The sequence below is a fragment of the Leuciscus leuciscus genome (genome assembly GCF_965113295.1).
Source record: "Leuciscus leuciscus genome assembly, chromosome: 21".
Lineage (NCBI taxonomy): Eukaryota > Metazoa > Chordata > Actinopteri > Cypriniformes > Leuciscidae > Leuciscus > Leuciscus leuciscus.
Genome location: NC_138745.1, coordinates 27081883 through 27094545, shown reverse-complemented (window position 1 = coordinate 27094545; position 12663 = coordinate 27081883). Strand labels below are relative to the sequence as shown.

General features: G+C 35.7%; 1 long non-coding RNA gene across 1 annotated transcript in view; it reads right to left on the bottom strand.

Annotated features, from left to right (window-relative positions):
* LOC309485274 overlaps window positions 1-12475 on the bottom strand; it is a 32549-nt gene extending 20074 nt beyond the window's left edge. Inside the window, exon 1 of the long non-coding RNA XR_014201127.1 lies at window positions 12018-12475. This is a non-coding gene — a long non-coding RNA (uncharacterized lncRNA). The remainder of the gene's footprint in view (window positions 1-12017) is intronic.
* Window positions 12476-12663: the final 188 nt, after the last annotated feature.

The window sequence follows — 12663 nt, the reverse complement described above, 5'->3', positions numbered from 1 at the left end:
ACATTTCATTTCATGATTCACTTAATCATTTTTACATAAATTGTTGCATTGAATTGAACTAGACAAGTGTACATAAGAATGGTTTCATGAATGATTTACAAAAAAATTTTCTGCTTGTGTTTCATGCAGTGAAAGCGAACGGTGACAGGGGTTGCATTATGCCTGAGATCTGCTTTTGGGTTCACAGATAGAAAGTCAAACAGGTTTGGAACGTCACAAGGCTGAGGAAATTATTTAAAGTTCACAACTATCACTTTAATAACCTTACTAACAGTTAATTTTGTACTTTGCAGGGATCTCGGTAAGCTGAAATACAAGTTTGAACAAGAATAAAAATCCTCCTGTAGACCTGGAAATCACTGAAGTGCCTGGACCATCCACCAGAAAAGAGGAAAAACAAACGGAAAACGAATCTGCTGTACCTTTTCACTTTTCTAACTCTTTAAGTACCTCACACCAACTTGGTCCCATAGTGACATTTTTGACCACAAACAAAATTGCTGATCGTGTGGATTCTTATTGAAATGACTGAATACCAGTGAACATTAACAGAACAACAGATCATTTTACTGCACCTTAATACTGTTTCCGGGTCGAAGCCTCTACTTCTACTTCCTCTATCTTGTTTCATGAGAATACTCAACAACCATTTATGAACTGTTGATTCAAGTCACACATTTAAGCTTTTCAAAAGCCATAGTGTACATTACAGTCTCCAGTCAAACGGCATCCCAGACTTCAACATTTTATGATTCAAAATAGCTGAATAACTAACCATCTGAGATTTCGGTATAGAGATAAATGTTAGGATCATAATTTTCAGGAATATTACAGCACAATGAGTGCATATTAGCACTGTTTGTTTGTTTTTGGCATCTGATAGAGCTTTTGGACTTGGAAACAGTGATGTCAGACTTACCAGTGGACTGAAACACAAATGTTTTAAAGTTAAGTAATGATGGACATTTTTAATTAGTCAAAATTTATCTTTTTTACATTGATTTATTTCGTGGAACATATGTGTTTCCATGCATTTTGTTGAGATGTCTTTTCTTGTTTATCTATTGTATATACATGGTTGATTATTCATGTTGCTTATGTATTATACTATTTTTTTGTGTATTCATTGATATTAATCTATTGTTAGCTTTTTTCCCCATGTGCATGGAAGTGTATGTATAAAAATGAATATCAAATATGTAATAAACAATTCTTATTTTGTATTTGGTTCAATTTGTTTATTATAATAGAAGTCAAAGGTAACCATAGAAACAACATGGAATTAAATATTTAAAAATTCCTGGAGGCACCCAAAGTGGTTCCACACAGTGCCTAATATAAGAGTTCCTCAGGAAACTTGTGTGGTTCTTCAGAGAACCACCCCTTTTTAAAGGGTGCCTAGAGGATCTACAGACGGTTCCGCCGGTGTGGCAAAGTGAAGAACCCCAAAAGGTTCCTCCAGGCACCTTTTATTTTTACAGTGTACAGTCCGGAAAATAGGCTACAGTATAGGTTATAGCAAATTCAGACCAACTGCTGGTCTACACAGAGAGAAAGCCCTGTCTAGGCTCTTCTATTGTGTCGAGCCATTCGTTAGTCTAGTTGTTTGATGAGAAAATGAAATGTAGCCTAGTTGCAATACACGCAGTAAGTTTTGTAAGCTCCGTGCAACTGCAGCAGCGGAGCACTATTATTACTAGAATATTAGAAATCTAATACTCAAGCTGTTTTCTCATTTTTCTACTCTCAGTATTAAATAAAAAAACGACTGAACGAAAGATACACGGATTCTCTTGAACCACCACCACGTTTGCGGCAGAAAACTACTGCAGTGCAGCTAAAATGCTCTGTTCGACTTTTCTGAGATCCTTTACTCTTCCCTGTGGATGACCTGTGACATACTTTCTGTAAGATCTGAATTTTTCGCGGTTTGAATTTTAGAAAACTGAATTTGAAGTTCTGAATTTTTTCTTCATCTTGAAAACTTGAATCTGTATTTTTTAAAACTGAATATTTGCAGTCTAAGAATTCAGAACAAAAAAATTGCTGTTTGAAAATACATGTCTAAAAAATTCAGCCATAAAAACATTTCAATTCGTTAAATTTCAAATGTTCAATATTTGTTTAAAGAAATCAAATTGAGAACTATTTAAAATACCACATAAAATTCAAATTTGTTAGATTACACTTGTAAATAATTCAAATTTACACAATTCAAATTCAAATCGTTTTGTCATATTATTAGCTCCATACGAACATAAATGGACAACTTTAAAGGCGATTTTCTCAATGTTTCAATATTTTTGCACACTCAGATTCCAGATGTTCAAATAGTTGTATCTCTCGGCCAAACATTGTTATATCCTAACAAACCATACATCAATGGAAAGCTTATTTATTCAGCTTTAAGAAGACGTATAAAGCTCAATTTCCAAAAATTTACCCATGTGACTGGTTTTGTGGTCCAGGGTCACATTTCAGGAAAGTTTTTTACTAGCATTTACATAACTTTTACATAACGTTAGTGAAAGATATGGGAACGTTCCCTGTTAGCTGGGTAATTGTCCCGCACATAGTTCAGCACCACAACTCCGCCGGCTGGATATACATTATCCCTTACTTATTATCAGGCACGTGCACATACAGTAGGTAGTTATCCAGAATGCCTATTACCGCCGCACTAGCTGCCGCGGCAAAGTCACCGCGGCAAAACTAAACCAGTCGCATTTCAAAGTCATTCGCGAAATGACCGCCAAGTGGCGCAAAGGGACATTTTGCAAAAAAGCAGCAATTGCCGCATTTTGAAATGTAAGTGGGGCTAATGTCAATTAACAATAAGGATGAAATACTACAACTATGGTCATTTCCAAATAAGCCTACAACAAACATGAAAAATAAAAAAAGAGTTATTGACATTCGCTGTACAATTATGAAACAACCTAAGATTTGGTGGAGTTGAAACTGCGTCGGTGGGCAACAGAAGCCTATTCCTCGGGGGACCTGCGCGACAGCAAAAACAAAAACAAACAAAAAAATTGCCTACACCAAAAGACCATTATAGGCATATCTCGCAGTCAGTGAAAATAAATTAGGTGCAATGACGCTGATTATTTTCACTATTCTATTGAGGAATGAGACAAATGAAGAGCACTTTTCTCTCGTGTTAGCAAACACACACTGACTGCTAGACAACCGAACTACTGGGCTTTCTAGTAAATTTGTGGTCGAGTGGTATAACTTAGGTTTCAATGATTTAGATGACACTGGGTCAAATCCCGAACAAACATGGGCTACTGTAATTTTTGTATTACTTGTCTAATTCTAAAACTAAAAAAAAAAGCATATCGTTTTTTTTTGCTTATATTTACTATAAAATAAAATGAGCATGCATTTCCATTTTACACTAAGGAACAAATAGGCTATTATCTAACAGAATGACTGAATTTGTATAATAATTCCAATCTAATTTCAAAAGCAGTTCTGTTAAAATCAGAAAAAAAAAACTTTATGGGGTTCCCTATACAGAAAGAGTTTTAAAAAATATGGTTGTAAGCAAGGTGCCATTTGCCAGGGGGACGGGGATTTCCATTTGGTCTAAACATCCCTGCTTTTGCTGAAATATTTGTATCCCCCTCAGTAATCAATGCTATTCTTCACCAATATACCATAGAAAATATAGAAAATAAAGATATTCAACACGCACGTTTAAACAACAAACAATGAAATCAGAACCACACTGTAAAAACTAAAGGTGCCTCAAATATCCTGTCAGATACTCAAGGAACTTCAAAATGTAATTTAGGTGCCTCAAAGCTCTTTCTCCTATAGTAGGGTTACTGGTGGAGCATTGACAATCTTTGCGGTTCTTGCTGGAACTTATGGGATCCTTTATTCAGTTCAGAGGTTCTGGAGTCACCTTTTCATTACCATGAGGTTATCCCAGCAGTTAGGACATGGACATGTGTCAACACAGAAAACATTTTATCACTGGATAGTTTTTTTCGTTTAATTAAAGTGTTGTTTTATGTCAGCTGAATGTCCGGAACGCTTTTCAGAGAAGATAAGGCAACTTATTTAGCACAATACACACCCAGCGGTAATTCAGAAAAAAAAAAAAATCTCAGAATGCTCCACATGAAACTTTGGTCTTCCGACCTTTTACCACTGTGTCGATTTATTTTGATTAATATGTGCGAGGGAGAGAGAGCAAGACAGCGCTTAGTTTGGAGACGGTGAGGTCTTGTTTACACTTTCGCCTGGCTCCGAAGAGAGAGAGTGAACCGGAAGTTGCAAATTACTTTTCTCCAGTGTTGTGACGTATTTCCAAGTGAAACGGAATATTGAACAGAGGGCAGAGTTTTACTTTAGTGCTCCTCCTCTCCATCTCTGCTCATAGCAGACTAACGGTTTGAGGGGAGTGGTTAAGCGTTTTTCAAGTCAAGCCGTCAAGCCTACGTCATCAGAAAAGGAACGCCATTTCAGACCGGAAGTAACTTTTCAGACTTTGATTAAAGATTACCACGGCAAACAATTTTTTTCGGTGTATTAACTTTTGATTTCATGTCGATTTTAAACATTCGCCCTGTTACGCGCAGCAGTTTATCTACATTACTCACCGATCAAATAAGACTTTGGCGGGACAAAAATTCACTTTGGCGGGCGCTAAAACAAGTTCAATGCAGGAAAATTCATGCGTGAATTTAACGACCATGCACTCGCACAAATGCGACCACATAAAATTTTAACTCGCACATTCTCAAAAAATGGTCGCAGTCTGGAACCCTGCACACACGAAATTGCTGATCGTGTGGATTCTTATTGAAATGACTGGAATTCACCAGTGAACATTCACAGAACAACAGCTAATTTTACTGCACCTTAACTCTTAACATTTTAACTTAACTAAAATGGAAAATGTTTTCTGCTTGTTGTGACATAAGGAATACTGTTTCCGGGTCGAAGGCTCTACTTCTGCTTCCTCTATCTTGTTTCTAGTGAGAATACTCAACATCCATTTAATAGCACTGTTGATTCAAGTCACACATTTATGCTTTTCAAAAGCCATAGTGTACATTACAGTCTCCAGTCTCACGGCATCCCAGACATCAACATTTTATGATTCAAAATAGCTGAATAACTAACCATCTGAGATTTCAGAATAGAGATAAAGGTTAGGATCATAATTTTCAGGAATATTACAGCACAATGAGTGTATATTAGCACTGTTTGTTGTTTGTTTTTGGCATCTGATAGAGCTTTTGGACATGAAAACAGGGACGTCAGACTTAACAAGCGGACTGAAACACAAATGTTTTAAAGTTAAGGCGAGACACTACAGGTGAATAGGGTAAAATTGTTAACTTACAGATATCACCATCAAACTTTACCAGTTGATTACTCACATGAATAGGAGAAAAAAATGCATTGCAAGTTTTCTGTAATTTTATTTTTAAATATGCTAATGAGGCTATATCTAATTAAATATGCATTAATTTGCATATATTTTGAAGTGACAAATCTGACCATTAAAAAAAACAAGGTACAAAATTATTTTTGCATTTTGTTGATATATTCAATGAAAAGACATTATCAGAGGGGATAATGAATATCTCCTTTTGTTACCCTGTAAATCAGAAAATACTGCCAAAAGCCTTAAAAAAAAAAGATTTCCGCCCTATTTTTAGGCATAAAATGTCATATAAATCAGGCCAACAATGACATATCAACAAATCCCTCGGGACAAACCTTCACAATATAGTTAGGAATACGACTGTAAAGTTTGGTGTAAGTAGGTGCTACAGAAGTGGAAAATCGTCACTAGGAGTGTGAGAAAAAACTCATTTTGAGAAAACGGCCTTTAAAGATTTTTATGGCAAAATTCCACTAATTCCTATTGAAAGCCATGAATTACAGACAAAATATGCTTTAGGTCCAAGTAAAATCCATGTATCACACTGTTTAACATCCAAAACTCATTATTGCTTCATCCATCACTGATCATAACATCCAAAACAACACATCAACAGTCCATCACACAGGTGGAATGGAAAAACTAAATACCGGTAGGCTAGGCTATATCACAGTCCCTCAGGCAGATTCAACTTTGGGAAGTTTTATTCTTTTGGCTATTTGTCCAAGGTGTAAATCACTTAGTGTAGATATTTTTTCCCAGTGGAGGAGGAAGTGCATCTCTGTCTGACCCAGTTGGTGGTCACTGAGCCTGTATTTAGTCAGGATCCGTCTCTTGTTCTCTGACAGTGTGCAGATATTCTGTCAAATAACAATTTAGTCTACTTTGTTTGCTTTCTCCAATGTTCTAAATATTGATATTTTGAATGATTCATAATTAGTTTTGTTCTGTTGAGTTGTTTTGAACCAGTGCTGAAGGGAGCCTGGTTGGTTAGCTTCACCATCAGCTGACTGAGGGGACTGTTTTCAGGATTTGGCTCGTGGGTTTCAAGTGCTTTGAAATGTGATGTGTCTTTTTGACTTACATTTAGATGTGTTCAAAATGTTACAGCTTGTTCGTAACGCATCGACGCACTATGTCGGGGTTACTCATTGCGCGGCTCGCAAGCCTCATGCGGCCCACCAAGCTTTAATTTGTGCCTCGCATGGCTGTAAAAATACAGCGATATCATGCAGCCAGTCACTACAGATATTTCATAACATAACCCATTACAAACTCAAAGTGTCAGCTCTATTACAAATAATTTCGATCGGATTGAAAGTGGTGGTTTATCGAGAGAACATGTAAACACTTGGTCGATTGAGAACCGGAAATGTCAGAGCGCGTCACGTGACGATTCTGAACGAATCACGTTGTCAGAAATTGGCATCAGCCAATGAGATTGCACATTTCGAGTTAAATCACCTGTTTTACTTTCATGATTTGTTGCTGATAGACAGGAAATTACCATATTTGGATCCGACAGCTTTGAAAAGGAGAGAGAGAGCTTTCTAACGGTGTGTGATGACGGTGCACCAGACACAGCGATCGCAGAGCAGCGGGATGATTTAGAACGCCAACTTTTGATGAATTTAGGTGAAATTTGAACACTCAAACAGACAAAGTGTAATAAAATAAAGACCTAAATGTGTATTTTGGACTTTTTTCAGCACAAGTCTGAAAGAACACATGTTATTGAAGACAAATAACCCAAAATCTCAAAATTGACCTGTGAAAAAAAAACGATGTTTTTGCCTGCCGTGTCTCGCCTTAAGTGAAGATGGACATTTTTTATTTAAAAATTTACATTGATTTATTACATGGAACATGTGTTTCCATGCATTTTGTTGAGATGTTGTCTTTTCTTGTGTAGCCTACATGGTTGATTATTCATGTTTCTTATGTATTATATAAAAAAAGTGTGTATTCATTGATAATAATCTATTACTACCTTTTTTCCCAAGTGCATGGAAGTGTATGTATTAAAATGGATCTAAAATATGTAATAAACAATTCTTATTTTGTATTTGGTTCAGTTTGTTTATTATAATAGAAGTCAATGGTAACCATAGTAACAACATGAAATTACAGATAAAAAAATCAAAATTATTTGGTTCCTGGAGGCACCCAAAGTGGTTCCACACAGTGCCTAATATAAGAGTTCCTCAGGAAACCTGTGTGGTTCCTCAGAGAACCGTCCCTTTTTAAAGGGTGCCTAGAGGATCTACAGACAGGGTTCCGCCGGTGTGGCAAAGTGAAGAACCCCAAAAGGTTCCTCCAGGCACCTTTTATTTTTACAGTGCATAAACTTTTATTCATGTACACTCACAATAGGCTAATGACAAAAGTTTATCTGTCGTCTCTGTCTCCGGGAACTGCGCGTCACAAAAATGAACTGAAAGCCACTTGCCTCAGCTCATTCACAATAAGAAATAGGCTATGTCTATAAAGCTTTAAAGCTTCAAATGTCAAAATATTTAAAGAATGTTATCTGATTATGTAATCCATATGAAACCGAGAGGCACAGAGGATCTGCTCAAACATGTTTATCATGTGTAGCCTATGAGCGCGTCCCAATGAGGAAAGGACAAGACAAGAGTGAAAATCTCAAGAGTGAAAAAATTTAAAGTAAACCTGAAAAACTGAATTAAAATGTAAAAATAGATCAAATCATTTCTTTGTCGAAATGTTGCGATATTGTTTAATTTAAGTTCATAATTATTCTATAGGCCTAAATGTTATTTAGTTTAACAGCAGCACGAAATACGCACTGTGTTTTGAGATTTATTTGAAAAAATTAAAATAACCGCCCTCTGCTTAATTCACAAATCGCATCCTGGTTTTAAGGATCCAAAGATCCAGTCCGACTGAAAGATCCCTGTGGAATTTAATATTGAGTAGAATTTTTTTTTCATGACAACAAATGAACATGAGTTTGATGTTTGTGTTTCGTTTTGCTTGGAAAAAGCTGGCCTAAACCGAAGTAGTGTTTTAATTCTTCAATTAGGCTATTGAAATAATGAAATATTTAGTTAATAAACTTTTTTATGACAGAAATATTACTACATGTAGCTTAAATGATTTAATTCCTTCATTATCAACATTTAAATAATGCTAATGTCTGCGACTTCTCTTTGTCTCAGACTCAGTTCAGTTATCGTGGGGGTGCAGGACAATAGCCAGGTGTTAATGTTCCGTCTTTCATATGGAGAGTCTCAGATAGCCAGCCTTATGATACAGAACAGGCAAAGGCAAAATTCCTTTCAGAATAAATCTCTCGATGTGTCCAAATAGGTTTTCCATAAATAAATAAATAAATGGAAGGGTTCAATCCAGTTGTTTCAACTGGTTTTGTAGAGTTTTAGAATGTTTGAGCAGTGTGAATGATTGTCAACAATCTGGCCTTGTCTAAACACGACCTGTTGACGAAACTAGTTCATGCCAACTAAACGAATGCAAGTGAGCAGCAGACACAGAGCTCTTTAATTCGCGATCAACCTCGTTTTATTGTAGGGTGAATTCAAAAAAGCATTATTTTTCTTTGAAGCAACAAAGGCTAAATGATGTTTTACAGTTATTGTTTGTAATTGGTGTGGATGACACGCAGCGAAATACAGTATTATCAGCTGTATGATGTGTTTCTACCCTGAAACATTTAATATCGAGAGACACCCGGCACGCGCAGTGAGGGAGACAAAAGAAACTTGCTAAAAAGAGATCCAGCGAGAGAGGCAGAGAAAAACGCCCATTCTTAAATGTTGCTTTGTAGGCTACTATTTTCATTTTGTACTGTTTTAATTGTACACAACAAAGCTGCAATTTCTTTGTCAATACAAATTTAAAATGTCACAAATCTGTTTTGAACATTTTCTTCCATTGCTATGGCCTGGTATCACTGTCAATCGTCTCAATTTCGTGAATGATTCACAAAACTATAATTTAGCAGATTAAAGACGAGCCTCGTCATCTTCATCTTCTAGTGCGATCGGCTGATAGTCTAATCTCCTTCAACAGCACCTTCGGGTTTTGTCCTCTGTAGGCCACAGCGCAACAGAGGCTCAACTGAATGTAGCAAATTTATGTTGTAATGTGCCATTATTAATTAAACAAAATGCTTGACTTCTGTTCTGTTCTATTTCTACTGAATCTGTTCTATTTAAGCATCAAGAACGGTAAAACATAAATGCTGTCGGCTAACATCAGTTATAGTATGTAGGCTACAATGTCTAAACGCCTATAAATAAAAAGGACAGACAATGAATAGGCTAACAATGCTCCGAAAAGTGTTTTGAATCAATAAATTAACATTTCAGAAGTTTTTATTTTTGACAAATAGCATATTAAACAAGAAACAAAATTAGATAGAGCTGAGATTCAAACTCAGAACGCTTGAAGCACCGCAAGGCATTTGTTGAAGCGTTGACCACACAGCTATCGTCTGAACGCTGTCTCATGAGCATGAGCTTAACGTCTTATCCTTACGCAAAGCCTCATTGATGTGACATTTTTCTATTGCAATGTTTATGTTGAAATGTTTTCATTATTTATTAAAGAAAATTATGCAAATAATAACAACCTACTGTAAGCCTATTTAATTCTTAATTAATCCAAAAACACGAATGCTGCCGACTAACATCGGTTAGAAAGTCCTGACAATGTTTTAATTTTACGATCATTTATTTTAATTTATTTCACTGTTATGTTTCAGTTATTAAATCTACTAACAAATTAAAATAACACGAAGTAAAAGACAAGTAACCTATTGGCATGCATAGCCTTTCTAAATGACAGAAAAACTGGACACACAATGTTAACGTGTGCCTAGGCCTGCTTTGCTTAAATTTGATGCAATAATAGAAGCCTATTTTTTTTTCAGTTCTAAATTTGTACTTCTTTTCAGTACTGTGATTATGAATTAGTTTAACTACAATGTTTAACTTGAATTTATCTGCGACCTCAGCTCTCAATGAGCCGCAGCAGATTACGTCATAGAGAGAATAAACTGACACTTTTCAAAGTCTGTGATTAAAGCGCCACTTAGCGGTAAAGGGCAGCAAATACACATCCCCAATTTGCCGCCGCCGTTATTATTCTGGTTGAGTACCAACTGTATAGACCCCAAGTGTTGTTCAAGCACCTGCCCTTTTAGTCTCTGACTGGATAAGTGCTTTTGCCCCATGAAGGTTGGCCTCTTACCCCACAAACAGGATTATGCCAGCACTTGCCACCTCACATTTATAAGATTTTTAAACCAAACACTTTTCTGATTTATTTTCACACAAAATCTTTTGCTCCATTAAAGGATTAGTTCACTTTCAAAAAAATTGCTGATAATTTACTTACCCCAATGTCATCCAAGATATCCATGTCTTTCTTTCTTCAGTTGAAAATAAATTAAGGTTTTTGAGGAAAACATTCCAGGATTTTTCTACACAGAATGGACTTCAATGGCAACCAACTATTCCAATGTTCAAAGAAGGTTCAAATGTCCGTCTCAATGCAGCTTCAAAGTCTCTACACGATCCTAGTCGAGAAATAAGGGTCTTATCTAGCGTAACGATCGGTCATTTTCAAAAAAAAATAAAATAAATAAATAAATAAATAAATGAATATATATATATATATATATATATATATATATATATATATATATATATATATATATATATACTTTTTAACCACAAATGCCCATCTTGTACCATCTCTGAGATGCACCACGTATTACGTCATCACGTTGGAAAGGTCAAGAAAAATAAAGAAAAATAATAATAATAATAAATCCTGGAATGTTTTCCTCAAAAACCTTAATTTCTTTTCGACTGAAGAAAGAAAGACTTGGATATCTTGGATGACATGGGTAATTTTGAGTAAATTATCAGCAATTTTTTTAACTAATCCTTTAATGTTCAATAAACAACATATTTTTGTTCAACAATCATACACTATGGGAGTGATAAAACGCACACTTAGCCCCGTTTTACCCAATTATGTACAGAAAAGTATAACTTTATATTTTATACACTTAAAATGTTACATTTAAAACACTAATTTCATAACATTATTCCAGCTGCAACTGTAATCTAAATAAGAGAAGTACAATAATAGTCATAATAAATAGCCATTTATTTCTGTCAGTAATGCGCAACATTGCTTGTGCTCATTTACCAATTTCAAGGACATACTTATTCCTTTATTTATTTATATAAATAAATATGAAAGTAATTTAAAGGTGTTCTACAATATGTAACTACTACAGTATGTAAAAACGTAATTTTCATGTATTTTTTACATTACATTACCGGTAATTAAGTAATTATAAGAGGGGTGGCATTTTTTTCCACCTGAGCATGTACCTGTGTCCAACTAAATGTCTGTGCACGGCCTTACTTATTATAGGTGTATCACAGTAATTCAGGATAAGACAAAAACATGATTTGGAAGATGGATTCATGATGTACTTGCTCATTATCATTTTGCAAATTCCGGAGAAAAAAAACTTTACATAGTGTACCTTTAACAAACCTTTAACTAGCCTATAACTTATAATAAATAGTTTGTCACATCTTACTTGTTGGTGACTTCTTGGCATCTGTTGTAGACTCATGCCTGCTTGTCTTGTTGCTGTTGGTGACTCTTCTGGCATCTGTCTCACCATTTCGCATTTTCCTGTTGCCTGAAGTCCTCATTGTGCCAATCTGTGTGGCCAAGAAATAAAAATTTGTACAAAAATTTGCATAAAACGCAAGTTTTGAACACTTGTGAATGTGATCCATTTACGCTGTATCAAGAGACCATCTCGACAGTGAAGAGAGAGACATTCTTATGTTTAATTTTGCATCCGATGACCCCTTTATAATATTTTGAGAGTTTTTGACTGCATCAAAAATAATTTAGCACGAATTTGGCTATATTCCTCAACATCAGCTCTCACAGCTGATCACAGGCAAGATATTTCGTCCAGGAATCGTAAAATCAAAAATGAAGAGGTTCTTATCGCAAACCGCAGTCATCAGATCTTGCGCTTCCAACTTCCACTCCGTGTGTTTGTGTGTTTGTGTTTGTGTGTGTGCGCGCGCGCGCGTGTTGCCTAGTAACGAACGTGCGTGCAGCGGGAACACGTAATTTACCCAGAAACAACTAATTCTAATTTCTGATTGGCAGATAGGTGGCATTTAATTCTGTATAACTCCGCTTTGGAACGTTGCTGTGATAGG